This window comes from Crocuta crocuta, unplaced genomic scaffold (genome assembly GCF_008692635.1).
Source record: "Crocuta crocuta isolate KB4526 unplaced genomic scaffold, BGI_CrCroc_1.0 scaffold58, whole genome shotgun sequence".
Taxonomy (NCBI): domain Eukaryota; kingdom Metazoa; phylum Chordata; class Mammalia; order Carnivora; family Hyaenidae; genus Crocuta; species Crocuta crocuta.
In genome coordinates this window covers 2,219,084-2,234,319 of record NW_027532417.1, presented here as the reverse complement: position 1 = coordinate 2,234,319, position 15,236 = coordinate 2,219,084, and the positions used below count along the sequence as shown (strand labels likewise).

The following is a 15,236-nucleotide window of genomic DNA, read 5'->3' as shown; positions in this document are numbered from 1 at the left end:
TCATAATATCTACTCTTGTGCATATTTGATTGTGTCTCCCATCAGGTCACAAGCTTCATGAGGGTTTCATTTGTTGTGCTCTCATACCTGAACACCATAGAGTATATGGCACCAAATCATCATTGCATGATTGTTGGATAAGTTTCAGCTGTTAATATATTTATCTAAATCAGTTTGAGTCACTAACCAAAAATTGGGTTCAGGATTGCTCAAAAGGTCAACACAGGAATCTGCAGAGATAAAGGAATTGTCAGTCATTCTACCTGAACTTGCACTAATTATGGGTGCTTTAAACACAGATGCAGATTGCCATCTTTGAGGCCCAGGGTTAAAAGTAAATACAGTTCTTTCAGAGTCAGAGGAAAAGGATTTCTGGTTTTAGTACTGTTTATGAACTGCAGTCAGTCATCTTAGATGCAAAAATCTTCTGGTTGTAAATAAATTTTGAGTCAAATGTTTCATTATTCATTTATAAATAATTCCTTTAAGTAGGATGACATTTTCAGAGACAAGTCCATATCTTAAAGGTTTTATTTTTAACTTGGACTGGGCTTATTTACATGATCACATTTTCAGATTTATTGAGGCCAAGCCTAGCACATCAACAAGATTGCTCTGTGGGCTTATCCCCGGACCCAGAGGCTTATGAGTTCCTGTCACAGCTCTGCATATAACTTCTCTGTGGCCTTGCACCAGTCAGTAAGCACTTCTGGACTTTAATGTCCCAGTCATGTAATTGGGATTATAATATGTGTGCCTTCCCTGCCTCACTTGAACAGGGAGAGGATTAATGAATAGACTGACTTGACCCTACCAGGGAGAAAAAACTAAATCACTTGCTTTTTATGGGGTTCATTAACTATTTGAAGGTGGTAGCTATTTAGTGCTTGGAAAAGACAATTTACTAAATGACCTCAGGTTAGCCTCAAAGATATAATGCACTTCTCCAAAGTGAGAAATTGTTCACTTCCTGCTGGCAGGAGCAAGCATCCAACCTTGTATATCACTCTGCAGGAGTAGGTTTCATAAATGTGCATATTAGTCATATCACTTTGTTAATACCTGATAAAAATAATGCTGGCATGATTGTATTAAAAATATATTAAAATGGGTTTTACAGTTAGGTAACATTTGTTCAAATGAGACTCACTCTGCTGTACTTAACATTTATGTTATTTTGCACTTCTAATTACTTTCTTGGGGAAAATGTTCAAGCAAATTCTTGAAAAAAATTGTTTTTGAAAACTTTTTTTATGTTTGTTATTTTTGAGAGAGACAGAGCGTGAGCAGGGGAGGGGCAGAGAGAGGGACACACAGAATCCAAAATAGGTTCCAGACTCTGAGCTGTCAACGCAGAGCCTGACAGACAGCACACAGCCTGATGTGGGACTGAAAACTCACAAACTGTAAGATCATGACCTGATTCAAAGTCATACACTTAACTCAACGAGCCACCCAGGTGTAACCAAGCAAATTTTAAATCATATTTGTTTTTATCATAGCAATGATTGTTTAATTAGCCCTCAACATATATATGCACAAAGTCTTTACATTTTAAAATTAAAAAGTCTTTTTTAATTAATTGATGTAACTACCATGTAAAGGTCTGTAAAACATGATTTATGTTATAAAAGAAGTCTCTATACTTGAAAAGTTTAGAAAGTACTGTCCAATAACAAGTCTGACTATATTTAGAATGCAAGTCTGTCTATATTTAGCAGTTCTTTTCCTGACTATAACAGACTTAAGGTAACATTTCTGATTTTCCCCAATGTTTTTACCACTTCTGTTTCATTAACTAATTTTCTGATCTTTGTTGGTCAAAATTGGGTTCAGAAAGCAGTATCTTTCTTTTAGCTCCTCACACAGGGATTCTTATCAACGCACACCAAGAATTTATCAGATACGCTAAGTTTAGCAAATAGATTTCTTTGAGATGCATAGCTTTTTGAAGCCCTCCATAATTGCCCTGTCTTGAGATGGTATATGGGAATGTGTTTAACACAATGTCTAGTAGCAACATAGTAGATATTCAGTAAATCTAAGTTTTCGTTCCCATTTTGCCTTTAAAACATTTGTATCAGGGGGCACCTGGGTGGGTCAGTGGGTTAAGCGTCCGACTTCGGCTCAGGTCATGATCTAATTAATGGTTTGTTGGTTTGAGGCCCGCGCCAGGCTCTGGGCTGACAGCTTCAGATTCTGTGTCTCCCTCTTTCTCTGCCCCTCCCCTGCTCTCTCTCGCTCTGTCTCTGTCTCTCTCTCTCTCTCAGAAATAAATAAAACATTTGTATCAGGAGTGTGACTTTCATAGCCTCCAAATGGTCAAATCCCCTGAGTAGTCTCAGGTCTCTTTCTTTCTCCTTTAACCCAAGTTTTCTACTCATAGCACTGTTTTTTCTCCAATCCAGGTTTCTTTTCATGAAATATGCATTGTCATCTCTGAAATCTAGATGCAAGTTTATCTATCAAATACGGGAAATTTATTATTTCCTTTGTCTAGAATGTCCTTGCTCTTTCTGCTCTTCAAAACTCTTATTTAAGGACCACCTACTTTAGTAATCTTTCCCTAACCCTCTGGTTTGATTTAGATGTCCCTCATCTCTTTTGTAATAAAAACCCATATGTATCTCTATTAGTATTAAAAATACTATAGTTGTTAGCTCCTTAATCTGCCTCATCCACTAGACTGTAGGTCTTAGCCACTGAGGTTCACATGCACTGTATTTCATCTCTGTAATCCAGGGCTTAGTACGTGATTAGCATTCAATAAATGAAATTTACTGATTCTATAAATAAAGTTGCATTTATTTTCTTGTGTTAGTATATTAAATTTATTACCCATTGTGCTTTGGAGTATAGACATCTCAGATCATAACTCATTCCTGCCTCTCCTTTATAAATGGATTTCTCATGTAAATTATTGAGTATTTCCTTCATTGTGAGTCTTCTTCCAATATCATTCATGTCCTCCAAAGTAACCCTTCTATTTTTATAGTTTTAACTGTGCATTTTAACCTTACCACTTTCATTTCCCATGTAAAGCCTTCTTGGTCAAAGCTGTAAATTTCTGGGCAAACATATTGATTCTTACATTCATATAATCACCACCAACATCAAGAAATATGCATTTTCAGCTCCCTTAGAATCTCTGTCCCCTCCCAGTCACCACCACTTCCCCTAAAGGTAACTATTATTTTAACTTCTAACACCATTATTACTTATCTATTTTTTATAGCCTAAGATAAAAATTATAAAAGTGAGAATTACTCATTTGTAGAATAAGATAAACCTTGGGGGAAATAGAAATTTTGTATATTAATTATATTTATCTTAAGAGAACTTTATTTTTTTTTTAATATTTTTACTTATTTCTAGGCGAGAGAAAGAGAGACAGCGTGAGCAGGGGAGGGCCAGAGAGAGAAGGAGTCACAGACTGAAACAGGCTCCAGGCTCTGAACTGGCAGTCAGCACAGAGCCCGACGCGGGGCTCGAACCCACGAACCGCGAGATCATGACCTAAGCGAAAGTCGGACGTTTAACTGACTAAGCCACCCAGGCGCCCCAAGAGAACTTTATAACATACATACACACACATATATGAAGTCACTTTACAACTTAGGTTCATAAAAATGAAAAGGATTGCAATAAAAATATCCCCCTCAGTGTATAGGGAAAAATATGTAACAGTCTGAGAAACAAAATTTGGGATTTTAAAAAAAACTTCTTTCTATTTTCAAAGTATTATACATTCTCTCAGATTTTGTATATCCAACTTACTGATGGGGACACATTGGAGCTTTTTAAGCTCTTATTTTTGTGACTCAGAGTACTGCTATGCCATGGCCAATGGTGGATTAAACTGGATGAATATTATTATTGGAATAGTTCTATGACTGTTTATGTAGATATAGTTTCTCTTTAAAAAAAAAAACTTTTTAAGTTTATTTATTTATTTTGAAAGAGAGAGACAGCATGAGTAGGGGAGGGGTAGAGAGAGGGAGACAGAGAGAGAGAATCCCAAGCAGACTCCATGCTGTTGGTGCAGAACCTGACATAGGGCTTGATCCCACGGACAGTGAGATCATGATCTGAACCTAAATCAAGAGCTGGATGCTCAAGTGACCAAGACTCTATCATTAACAATCTCGTGGTTTGTTTCCCTCTCTTCTCTTTTTCCTCCCGCTTCCCATATGTTCATTTGTTTGTTTCTTAAATTCCACATATGAGTGAAATAATACGGTGTTTGTCTTTCTCTGATTGACTTACTTCTCTTAGTTTATACATTCTAGCTCCACCCATGTCATTGCAAATGGCAAGATTCCACTATTTTTGATGGCTGAGTAATATATACAATATATATGTATACCAAATCTTTATCCATTCATTAGTCAATGGACATTTGGGCTCTCTCTATAGATTGGCTATTATTGATAATTCTGCTCTAAATATTGGGATGCATGTACTCCTTTGAATCTGTACTTTGGTATCCTTTGGGTAAGTACCTAGTAGTATATTGCTAAATCGTAGGGTAGTTTTATTTTTAGTTTCTTGAGGAACCCCCCATACTGTTCTTCATAGTGACTGTACCAGTTTGCTTTCCCACCAGCAGTGCAAAAGGGTTGCCCTTTCACTGCATCTTTGCCAACACCGGTTTTTTTCTTGGGTTGTTCATTTTTGCCATTCTGACAGGTGTGAGATGGTATCTCATTATGGTTTTGATTTGTATTTCCCTGATGATTAGTGATGTTGAGCATCCTTTCATGTGTCTGTTAGCCATCTAGATGTCTAAGGAGAAGAATTAATTGACATTACTTGAGAGATGTTGAGAGTTGAGATCATGTGAAACTACTCAGTGATGTCCATATGTTTTTATAACTATTCCTGTGGCTGTATCACTTTGTTTTAAATTTTTACATATATATGATATATATTCAAGTGTATATCATAGTGATTCAATATTTTTATATATTATTAAATGGTCCCCATGATAAATCTAGTTACCACCGTACAAAGTTATTTCAATATTGTTGACTACATTCCCTATGCTGTGCATTGCATCTTCATGACTTATTTATTTTATAACTGGGGGTTTGTATCTCTTGATCCCCCTTTCCTATTTTGCCTGCCTGCCCAAAACCTTCCACGTTTTGGCAACCAACAATTTGTTTACTATACCTATGAGTCTATTTTTGTTTTGTTTTGTTTTTTTAGATTCCACATTTAGGTGAAATCATATAGTATTTATGTTCCTCTGACTTATTTAGTATAATACCTTCTAGGTCCATTCATGTTGTCACAAATAGAAGGGTTCATTGCTTTTTTATGGCTAAGTAATATTCCATTGTATATACCCCACATCTTAATTATCCATTCATTTATCAGTGGATACTTAGGTTGCCTCCATATCTTTGTTACTGTAAATAATGTTGCAATGAGTATAGTGTGCATGTATCTTTTTATATTGGTGTTTTCATTTTCTTTGGCTAATCACCTAGAAGTGAAATTGCTGTCATATGATAGTTCTCTTTATATATATTTTTTTGAGGAACCTCCATACTATTTTCCATAGGAGTTACACAAATTTATATTCCTATCAATAGTGTACAAAGGTTCCCTTTTCCCTACATCCTCGTCAATAGTTACTCTTTCTTGTCTTTTCAAGAATAGCTGTTCTGACAGGTGTGAGATGACTTCTCATTGTGTGTTTGATTTGCATTTCCCTGATGGTTAGTGACATTGAGCATCTTTTCATGTGTCTGTTGGGTAACACTATGTCTTTTTTGGAAAAATGTCTATTGAAGTATTCTACCCATTTTAAAATCGAGTTATTATTATTTTTGGATAATCAATTACATTCCTTATGTATTTTGGACATTAACCCCTTATCAGATGTATGATTTGCAAATATCGTCTCCTATTTAGTAGGTTGCTTTTTTATTTTGTACATGGTTTTTCCTTCATTGTGCAAAAGCTTTTAGTTTGGTATAATCAAATTTGAAGATTTTAGCTTTTATTGCCCTTGTCTGAGGAGACTGTTTAAAAAAATATTGTGAAGACCAATGTCAAAGAGCATTCTGCCTATGTTTTCTAAGAGTTTTATGGTATCAAGTCTTACATTCAAGTTTTTTAAAAAATATTTTTATTTATTTCTAGGAGAGAGAGAGAGAGGGAGAGAGAGAGAGAGACAGTGTGAGCAGGGGAGGGTCAGAGCAGAGAGGGAGATACAGGCTCTGAGTTGGCAGTCAGCAGAGAGCCCGACGCGGGGCCCGAACCCACGAACCACGAGGTCATGACCTAAGTGAAAGTCGGACGCTTAACCGACTAAGCCACCCAGGCGCCCCTACATTCAAGTTTTTAATACATTTTGAATTTATTTTTGTATATGGTATAAGATAGTGGTCCAATTTCATTCTGTTGCATGTGGCTGTCCAGTTTTCCTAACACAATTTATTTAAGAAACTGTGTTTTACCTATTGTGTATCCTGCCTCTCTTATCATAGACTAATTGATCATGTTATTTGTGAGTTTTTTTCTGGGCTTTCTATTCTATCCCATTGGTCAATATGTTTTTACAGTAACCAAAAGTGCCATACTTTTTGGTTACTGTAGCTTTGTAGTATAGTTTAAAATCATGGAGTACGTTACCTGCAGCTTTGTTCTTTTTTTCCTCAAGATTGCTTTGGTTATTTGGGGGTGTTTTCTGGTTCCATAAAAGTTTTAGGATTTTTTTGTTCCAGTTCGGTGGAAAATGCCATTGAACTTTTTATAGGAATTGCAATGAATCTGTAGCTTGTTTTGGATAATATGTACATTATAACAATATTAATTCTTCCAATCAATGAGCATGGTGTATCTTTCCATTTATTTGTATTTACTTCAGTTTCTTTCATCAGTATTTTATTGTCATCAGAGTGCAGGTCTTTCACCTCCTTGGTTAAATTTATTTCTTCATATTTTATTTTTTCTGATGTAGTTGTAAATGGGGTTGTGTTCTTAATTTCTCTTTCTGATAGCTTGCTATTAGTGTATAGAAACAACTGATTATGTTAATTTTATATTCGGCTACACTTTACTGAATTCATTTATTAGTTCTAATAGTTTTTTTTTTCCTTTTGGTGGAATCTTTAAGGTTTTCTACATGTGGTATCATGTCATTTGCAAATAGTGACCATTTAACTTCTTTCTTTCCTCCAGTTTAGATGCTTTTAGTTTTTTTTTTTTTTCTTGCTATGGGTCGGGCTTCTAATACTATACTGAATAAAAGTGGCAAGAGTGGGCATCATTGTTTTGTTTCTGATTTTAGTAGAAAAATTTCAACTTTTCACCATTTAGTATGATGATAACTATAGGTTTGTCATATATAACCTTTATTATTTTGAGGCATATTCCCTATAAACACACTCTGTTGAAGATATTTATCCTAAATTGATGTTGAATTTTGTTAAATGCTTTTTCTGCATTTTTGAGATGATCATATAATTTTTATCATTCGTTTTGTTAATGTGCTATATCACAGTATATGATCCTTTTAGTGTATTGTTGAATTCAGTCCACCAATATTCTGCTGAGAATTTTTGCATCCATGTTTTTAAGGGATATTGGCCTATATTTTTCTTTTTTTCTTTCCGTGTCTGTCTGTCTGTCTGTCTCTCTCTTTATCTCTCTCTCCCTCTTTCTCTATCATGTTCTCTCTCCCTATTTGTGAGGGTATGAGTGTGTGTGCGTGCATGCGTTGTCTTTGTCTGTTTTGGTGTCAGGGCAATGCTGACCTCATAAAATAATTTTGGAAGCATTTCTCCCTCTTCAATTTCTTGATAATTTGAGAAGGATAAGTATTAACTCCTTTGTAAATGTTTGGTGTAATTCACCTGTGAAGCTGTATTGTCTGGACTTTTTTGGGGGAGGGGAGTTACTGATTCAATTTTGCAGTTTATTTGTCTATTCAGAGTTTCTATTTCTTTGTGATTCACTACTGAAAGATTGTGTGTTCCTAGGAATTCATCCATATCTGTTTTCCAATTTGTTGACGTTTGTAGTAGTCTCTTATAATCCTTCGTATTTCTGTGGTGTTCATTGTTACTTCTCTTTCATTTCTGATTTTATTTATTTGGGTCTTCTTTTTTTTGATACATCTAGCTTGAGGTTTATCAATTTTGTTTATATTTTCAAAGAACCAACTTTTAGTTTCATTCATCTTTCCTTCCTTCCTTTTCTTTCTTTCTTTCTTTCTTTCTTTCTTTCTTTCTTTCTTTCTTTCTTTCTTTCTTTCTTTCTTTTCTTTCTGTCTGTCTGTCTGTCTTTCTGTCTTTCTTGTTGTCTCTATTTTATTTATTTCCACTCTAGTCTTTAGTATTTCCTTCCTTCCTTTAACTTGGGGCTTTGTTTGTTCTTCCTTTTCTAATTCCTCTAGGTATAAAGTAAAATTGTTTACTTGGTAATATTTTTTTTATAGCTTATAGTCAAGTTGGTTTACATACAACACCCAGAGCTCATCCTAACAATTGCCCTCCTCCATACCCATCACCCCCCTTCCCCTCTCCACCACCCCCATCAGCCCTAGTTTGTTCTCAGCATTCAATAGTCTCTCATGGTTTGCCTCCCTCCTTCTCCTCAACTATTTTTCACCTTCTCCAGCTTCATCCTCCGTTAGCTTCCTCTTAATCCACCTGTATGTGCAAATAAATGGTATTTGTCATTCTCTGCCTGATTTATTTCCGCTCAGCATAACACCCGCTAGTTCCATCCATATTGCTACGCATGGCCAGATTTCATTCTGTCTCATTGCCATGTAGTATTCCATCGTATGGATAAACTACATCTTCTTGATCCATTCGTCCGTTGATGGACACTTAGTCTCTTTCCATGTTATGGCCATTGTTGAGAGTGCTGCTATGAACATCGGGGTCCATGTGCCCCTATGCATCAGCATTTCTGTATCCCTTGGGTAAATTCCTAGCAGTGCTATTGCTGGGTCATAGGGGAGTTCTATTGTTAATTTTTCGAGGAACCTCCACACTGTTTTCCAGAGGGGCTGCACCAGTTTACATTCCTACGAACAGTGTAGGAGGGTGCCTGTTTCTCCACATCCTCGCCAGCATCTAGAGTCCTCTGATTTGCTCATTTTAACCACCCTACCGGCGTGAGGTGGTATCTCAGTGTGGTTTTGATTTGTATTTCCCTGATGAGGAGGGACGCTGAGCATCGTTTCATGTGTCTGTTGGCCATCTGGATGTCCTCTTTGGAGAAGTGTCTGTTCATATCTTCTGCCCATTTCTTCACTGGGTTGTTTGTTTTTCGGGCGTGTAGTTTGATGAGTTCCTTATAGATTCTGGATATTAACCCTTTATCTGATATGTCATTTGCAACTATCTTTTCCCATTCCGTTGGTTGCCTATTAGTTTTCTGGGTTGTTTCCTTTGCTGTGCAGAAGCTTTTAATCTTGATGAGGTCCCAATAGTTTATTTTTGCTCTTGATTCCCTTGCTTTTGGGGATGTGTCAAGTAAGAAGTTGCTGCGGTGGAGGTCAAGGAGGTTGTTTCCTGCTTTCTCCTCTAGGGTGTTGATAGTTTCCTGTCTCACGTTCAGGTCCTTTATCCATTTTGAGTTTATTTTTGTGTATGGTATGAGCAAATGATCTAGTTTCATTCTTCTGCATGTGGCTGTCCAGTTCTCCCAGCACCGTCTATTAAAGAGACTGTCTTTTTTTCCATTGGATGCTCTTCCCCGCTTTGTCAAAGACTAGTTGGCCATACATCTGTGGGTCCAATTCTGAGATCTCTATTCTATTCCATTGGTCTATGTGTCTGTTTTTGTGCCAATACCATACTGTCTTGATGATTACAGCTTTTTAGTAGAGGCTAAAGTCTGGGATGGTGATGCCTCCTGTTTTGGTTTTCTTCTTCAATATTACTTGGCTATTCAGGGTCTTCTGTGGTTCCATACAAATATTAGGATAGTTTGTTCTAGATTTGAGAAGAATGCTCGTGCACTTTTGATTGGGTTTGCATTGAATATGTAGATTGCTTTGGGTAGTGATGACATTTTAACAATATTTATTCTTCCGACCCATGAGCATGGAATGTTTTTCCATTTCTTTGTGTCTTCTTCAATTTCCTTAATAAGTTTTCTATGTTTNTTCCCTGATAATTGCTTGTATTTCTGAGGGGTTGGTTGTAATAAATACTTTTTCATTCATGATTTTGTCAATTTGAGTCTCTCTCCTTTCTTTTTGAGAAGCCAGGCTTCTAGAGGTTTGTCAGTTTTGTTTATTTTTTCAGAAAACCAAGTCTTGGTTCCGTTGATCTGTTCAACTATTTTTTTGGTTTCTATATTGTTTATTTCTGCCCTGATTTTTATTATTTCTCTTCTCCTACTGGGTTTGGGGTGTTCCCGTTGCTCTCCCTCTAGTTCCTTTAGGTGCATTGTTAGATTTTGTACTTGCACTTTTTCTAATTTCTTTAAATAGGCCTGGAGTGCAATGTCCTCTTAGGACTGCCTTTGCCGCATCCCGTAGAGTGTGGATTGTTGTATTTTCTTTTTTTTTGTTGTTGTTTCCATATAATTTTTAATTTCCTCTCTAATTGCCTGATTGGCCCATTTGTTCTTTAGTAGGGTGTTCTTTAACCTCCATGTTTTTGGAGGTTTTCCAGACTTCTTCCTGTGGTTGATTTCAAATTTCATAGCATTGTGATCTGAAAGTGTGCATGGTGTGATCTCAATTCTTTTATATTTATTGAGGGCTGCTTTATGTCCCAGTATGTGATCTATCTTGGAGAATGTGCCATGCGCACTTGAGAAGAAAGTAAATTCCCTGGCCTCAGGATGTAGAGTTCTAAATATATCTGTCAATCCATCTGGTCCAATGTGTCATTCAAGCCCATTGTTTCTTTAGTGATTTTCTGTCTAGTTGAGCTATCCATTGGTGTAAGAGGAGTATTAAAGTCTCCTGCTATTAGCACATTCTTATCCATAAGATTGTTTCTGTTTGTGATTGTGTTATATATTAGGTGCTCCAGTACTTGGTGTGTAGACATTTATAATTGGTAGCTCTTCCTGACGGATAGACCCTGTATTTGTTATATATAGCCCTTCTTTTTCCCTTGTTTACTGCCTTTACTGTAAAGTCCAGTTTGTCTGGTATAAGAATAGCTACTCCAGCTTTCTTTTGACTTCCAGTAGCATGACAGATATTTCTCCATCCCCTTACTTTCAATCTGCAAGTGTCCTCCAGTCTAAAATGTGTGTCTTGTAGACAGCAAATAGATGGATTTTGTTTTGTTATCCATTCTGCTACCCTATGTCTTTTGATTGGGGCATTTAGTCCATTTACATTCAGTGTTATTATTGAAAAATATGGGTTCAGAGTCATCATGTCCTTTGTGGGATTCATGGTTGTGTTGGCGTCTCTGGTATCTTGTGTTCCTTGCAACATTTCCCTCAGAGAGTCCCCCTCAGGATTTCTTGTAGGGCTGGTTTAGTGGTGATAAATTCTTTCAAGTTTTGTTTATTTGGAAAGACTTTTATCTCTCCTTCTATTCTGAATGACAGGCTTGCTGGATAGAGGATTCTTGGCTGCATATTTTTTCTGTTCATCACATTGAAGATCTCCTGCCATTCCTTTCTGGCCTGCCAGGTTTCAGTAGATAGGTCAGTCACCACTCTGATAGGTTTCCCTTTGTATGTTAGGGCCCTTTTATCCCTATCTGTTTTCACAATTCTCTCTTTGTCCTTATATTTTGCCAGTTTCACTATGATATGCCGTGCAGAAGATTGCTTCAAGTTTCGTCTGAGGGGAGTTCTCTGTGCCTCTTGGATTTCAATGTCTGTTTCCTTCCCCAGATTGGGGAAGTTCTCTGCTATAATTTGTTCCAGGACTCCTTCAGCACCTTTCCCTCTCTCTTCCTCTTCTGGAATTCCTATGATAGGGATATTGTTTCATTTGATTGTATTACTGAGCTTTTGTACTCTTCTTTCATGTCCCTGGATCAGCTTATCTTTCTTTTTCTCTGCTTCCTATTTTTCTATAATTGTGTATTCTAAATCACTTATTCTCCTTTCTGCCTCTTCAATCAGTTCATTGGATGCCTCCAGTTTATTATGTACCTCATTTATAGCATTTTTAAATTCATCACAACTATTTTTAAGCTCCATAGTCTTTGTATCAATAGTTTCTCTGATGTCTTCCATGCTTGTTTCAAGCCCAGCGATTATATTTATGACTATTGTTCTAAATTCTTGTTCAGTTATTTTGCTTATATCTGTTTTGAGCAGTTCTTTAGCTGTCATTTCTTCCTGGATTATCTTTGTAGAAGAGATCTTTCTTTTTATCATTTTGGTTATCTATCTCTCTTGTTAATTTTGAACACTTGTTGTGCACACTGCCCCTGCGGGTGCTGCTGTATTTTAACGAGGGCTCTTTGACTGTCCAGGGCCTGTCTGTTCTGGACGTGTTCTTTGAATGGTGTCTCTTGGTTTCTCTTGTTGAGACTTTGGTTATTTTGTTTCCCTACTCGTAGTGGTATTTGGGACCGCCCACAATGTGTAGTTTGGTTTGTTTCTTGAGGTAGCCCTGGAAAAGATAACAGACAGCCACAAGGGAACAAAGGTACACAAACGCACAGACAAATCCAGTATACACACAAACGGAAAGGGAAAAGGAAAAAGAAAAAAAGGAGAGGGGACAAAAAACAAAACAATACAAAAAAGAATAAAAAAGAGGAAGGAGGGAAGACAAATAATAAAAATTAAAATTAATAAAAAATTGAAAAAAGAAGAAAAGAAAAAAGAAAAACCCCAAAAGACAAAGGACAATCTAAAGGCATAAAACCAGAATTCCCAGCTACAAATAAAGAGCCAGGTGTATGCAGTGTTGATGGAGGAGCATATACAAAGACAGAAATGACAGGGCGGCGGGCGGGGGGGAGAATGAAATTGGAAATGAAATGACCAGGCAGAGAGATTAAGAGCCACTCAGAGAAACTATGTAGTCTGATCACTCCAGAGAGAGAGAAAAAAGCAGTGGTGGAGGTTTAGAGTGTACATCTAGAGAATGGATTAAATGTGATTGTTAAGCCAACCAGTGACCAGGGTGCTTCAACAGAGTGGAGGGTTATGAATGAGAAAAGGGATATTATATCTGAATAGAAAAATTATCTAGGATTAATCATGGCAGTGCATCCATGTTGGTTTTGCCCCAGGCTTAGGTAAAAAAAAAAACAAAAAAACCCAGCTATCTGGCAGGGATGGGCGTGGTTTGGTGTAGGCAGGTTTTGCCTCCACTGTGTCCGCTGGCCACTCCCTGAGGCCCCGCCTTGGTTGTTTTGGGGAGAAAAATGGCGTTGCCCAGTCCCTTCTCAACCAAGCGCAGCAAGTCACTCCTTTGGGTCCGATCTCCCTGTGCTGAGGATGTAGCCAAGGTGGGCTGAGTTCTCTGCCCCATGCCCTGTCTTGTTTCCAGGTCCCAGTCCTCGGGCTTTGTTTGTACTACCCAAAACATTCCTACAGGTCTCTGCTTCCCTGCTGCCAGGGGTTGAGTTGGGGGTGGGGGAAGTGTTGAAGCTTCAGATCCACTGGGGTCAAGCAGAGTTACAACCTTGGATCCGTGGCTTACGTTCCCACAAGGGGGAACTCAGTCTTGACCCTTCGCGTTCCTGGACGTCAATCTCAGGGAACGCAGCCTCAGACCCACAGTGTCCACGCTGCCGCCTGGGATGGTGCTGGGAGCGCAGCAGAGCAGTTTTTCCTGGCGCCCCCTGGGATCGGGGGCACCTAGTTCAAAGTCAGCACACCAGCCTGAACTAAAAAAACACTCTCTTTCCAAGCTGAGGGTTTTCTCTTCTCCAGGGACGGTTCTGTGGGCGGTCTCAGCTTCTCTTTCCTTTCCCCTGGACTTGCTACAGTTTACCAGGTCTCACCGCAGCTCATCACTCACTGCAGCTGCCCACAACCCGAATTCCCTCCCCTCCCTCCATATCTCCCGTTCCGCTTTTATCTTCCCCAGTTCGCACTCAGGCACTTATGAGGTTGCCTTCCCGCTGTACTCTGTCTCTTTCTCTTCCCAAACTCCTGTGGGTCAGTGTCCTATGACTTCAGGCCTTCTCTGTTTGAGAGATGGGTGCAAGCGGAATGCACGGAGCTCCCTACTTCTCCGCCATCTTGCCAGCCCTCTTCCACTTGGCAATTGTTATTTGTATTTTTCTTTAGGTAAGATTGTATTGCTATGCACTTTCCTATAAAAACTGCTTTTGCTGCAATCCATCATTTCAGAGGGTTGTGTTTCCATTTTCGTTTGCCTGAAGGTATTTTTTTAATTTCCTCTTTGTTTTTTTCACTGACCCATTGGTTGTCTAGTAATGCATTGTTTAGTATCTACTTGTTTGTGTGTTTTTTCCAAGCTTTGTTTTTGTAATTGATACCTAGTTTTATCCTGCTGTGATCAGAAAAAAATGCAAGACATAATTTCAATCTTAGATTTGTTGAGACTTGTTTTGTGGTCTAACATGTGATGTATCCTGCAAAATGTTCCATGTACATTTGAAAAGAATTGGTATTCTGTAGATTTTGGATGAAATGATTAGTATATAACTAATAAGCCTGTCTGGTCTAATGTGTTGTTTAATGCCAGTATTACCTTACTAATTTTGGATGATCTATCCATTGATGTAAATGGGGTATTAAAGTCTCCTACGTTTATATTACTGTCAATTTCTGCCTTTATGTCTGTCCATGTTTGATATATGTATATATAGATCTATAAATACTCCCATGTTGAGTACATAAATATTTAGAATGTTATATCCTTTTCTTGGATTGACCCTTTTATCTCATGCAGTGTCCTTTGTCTTGTGTTACTGGCTGTTCTTAAAGTTTGTTTTGTCTGATAATATTGCTACATCAGTTTTTTTTTTCTGTTTGTTTCTATTTTCATGGAATATCTTTCTTTACTTTTAGTCTCTGTCTGTCTTTAGATATGAAGTGTGGCTTATGGGAAGTATATAATTAATTAACTTTTATTTTTTATTTTTCTTCTAAGGTTCATTTATTTTTGAGAGACAGACAGATCGTGAGTGGTAGAGGGGCAGAGACAGAGTGGAAGACACAGAATCCAAAGCAGGCTCCAGGCTCTGAGCTGTCAGCACAGAACCCAATGTGGGGGTCAAAGTCAGGAAGTGTGAGATTATGACCTGGGCCAAAGTCGATGCTTAACCAACTGAGCCACCCAGGCACAATAAGGCGCA

The 15,236-nt window shown here is 37.8% G+C and overlaps 1 protein-coding gene across 4 annotated transcripts in view; it reads left to right on the top strand.

The window, feature by feature from the left end:
- SLC44A5 (solute carrier family 44 member 5) overlaps positions 1-15,236 on the top strand; it is a 405,392-nt gene that overhangs the window by 95,593 nt on the left and 294,563 nt on the right. The window lies entirely within an intron of this gene.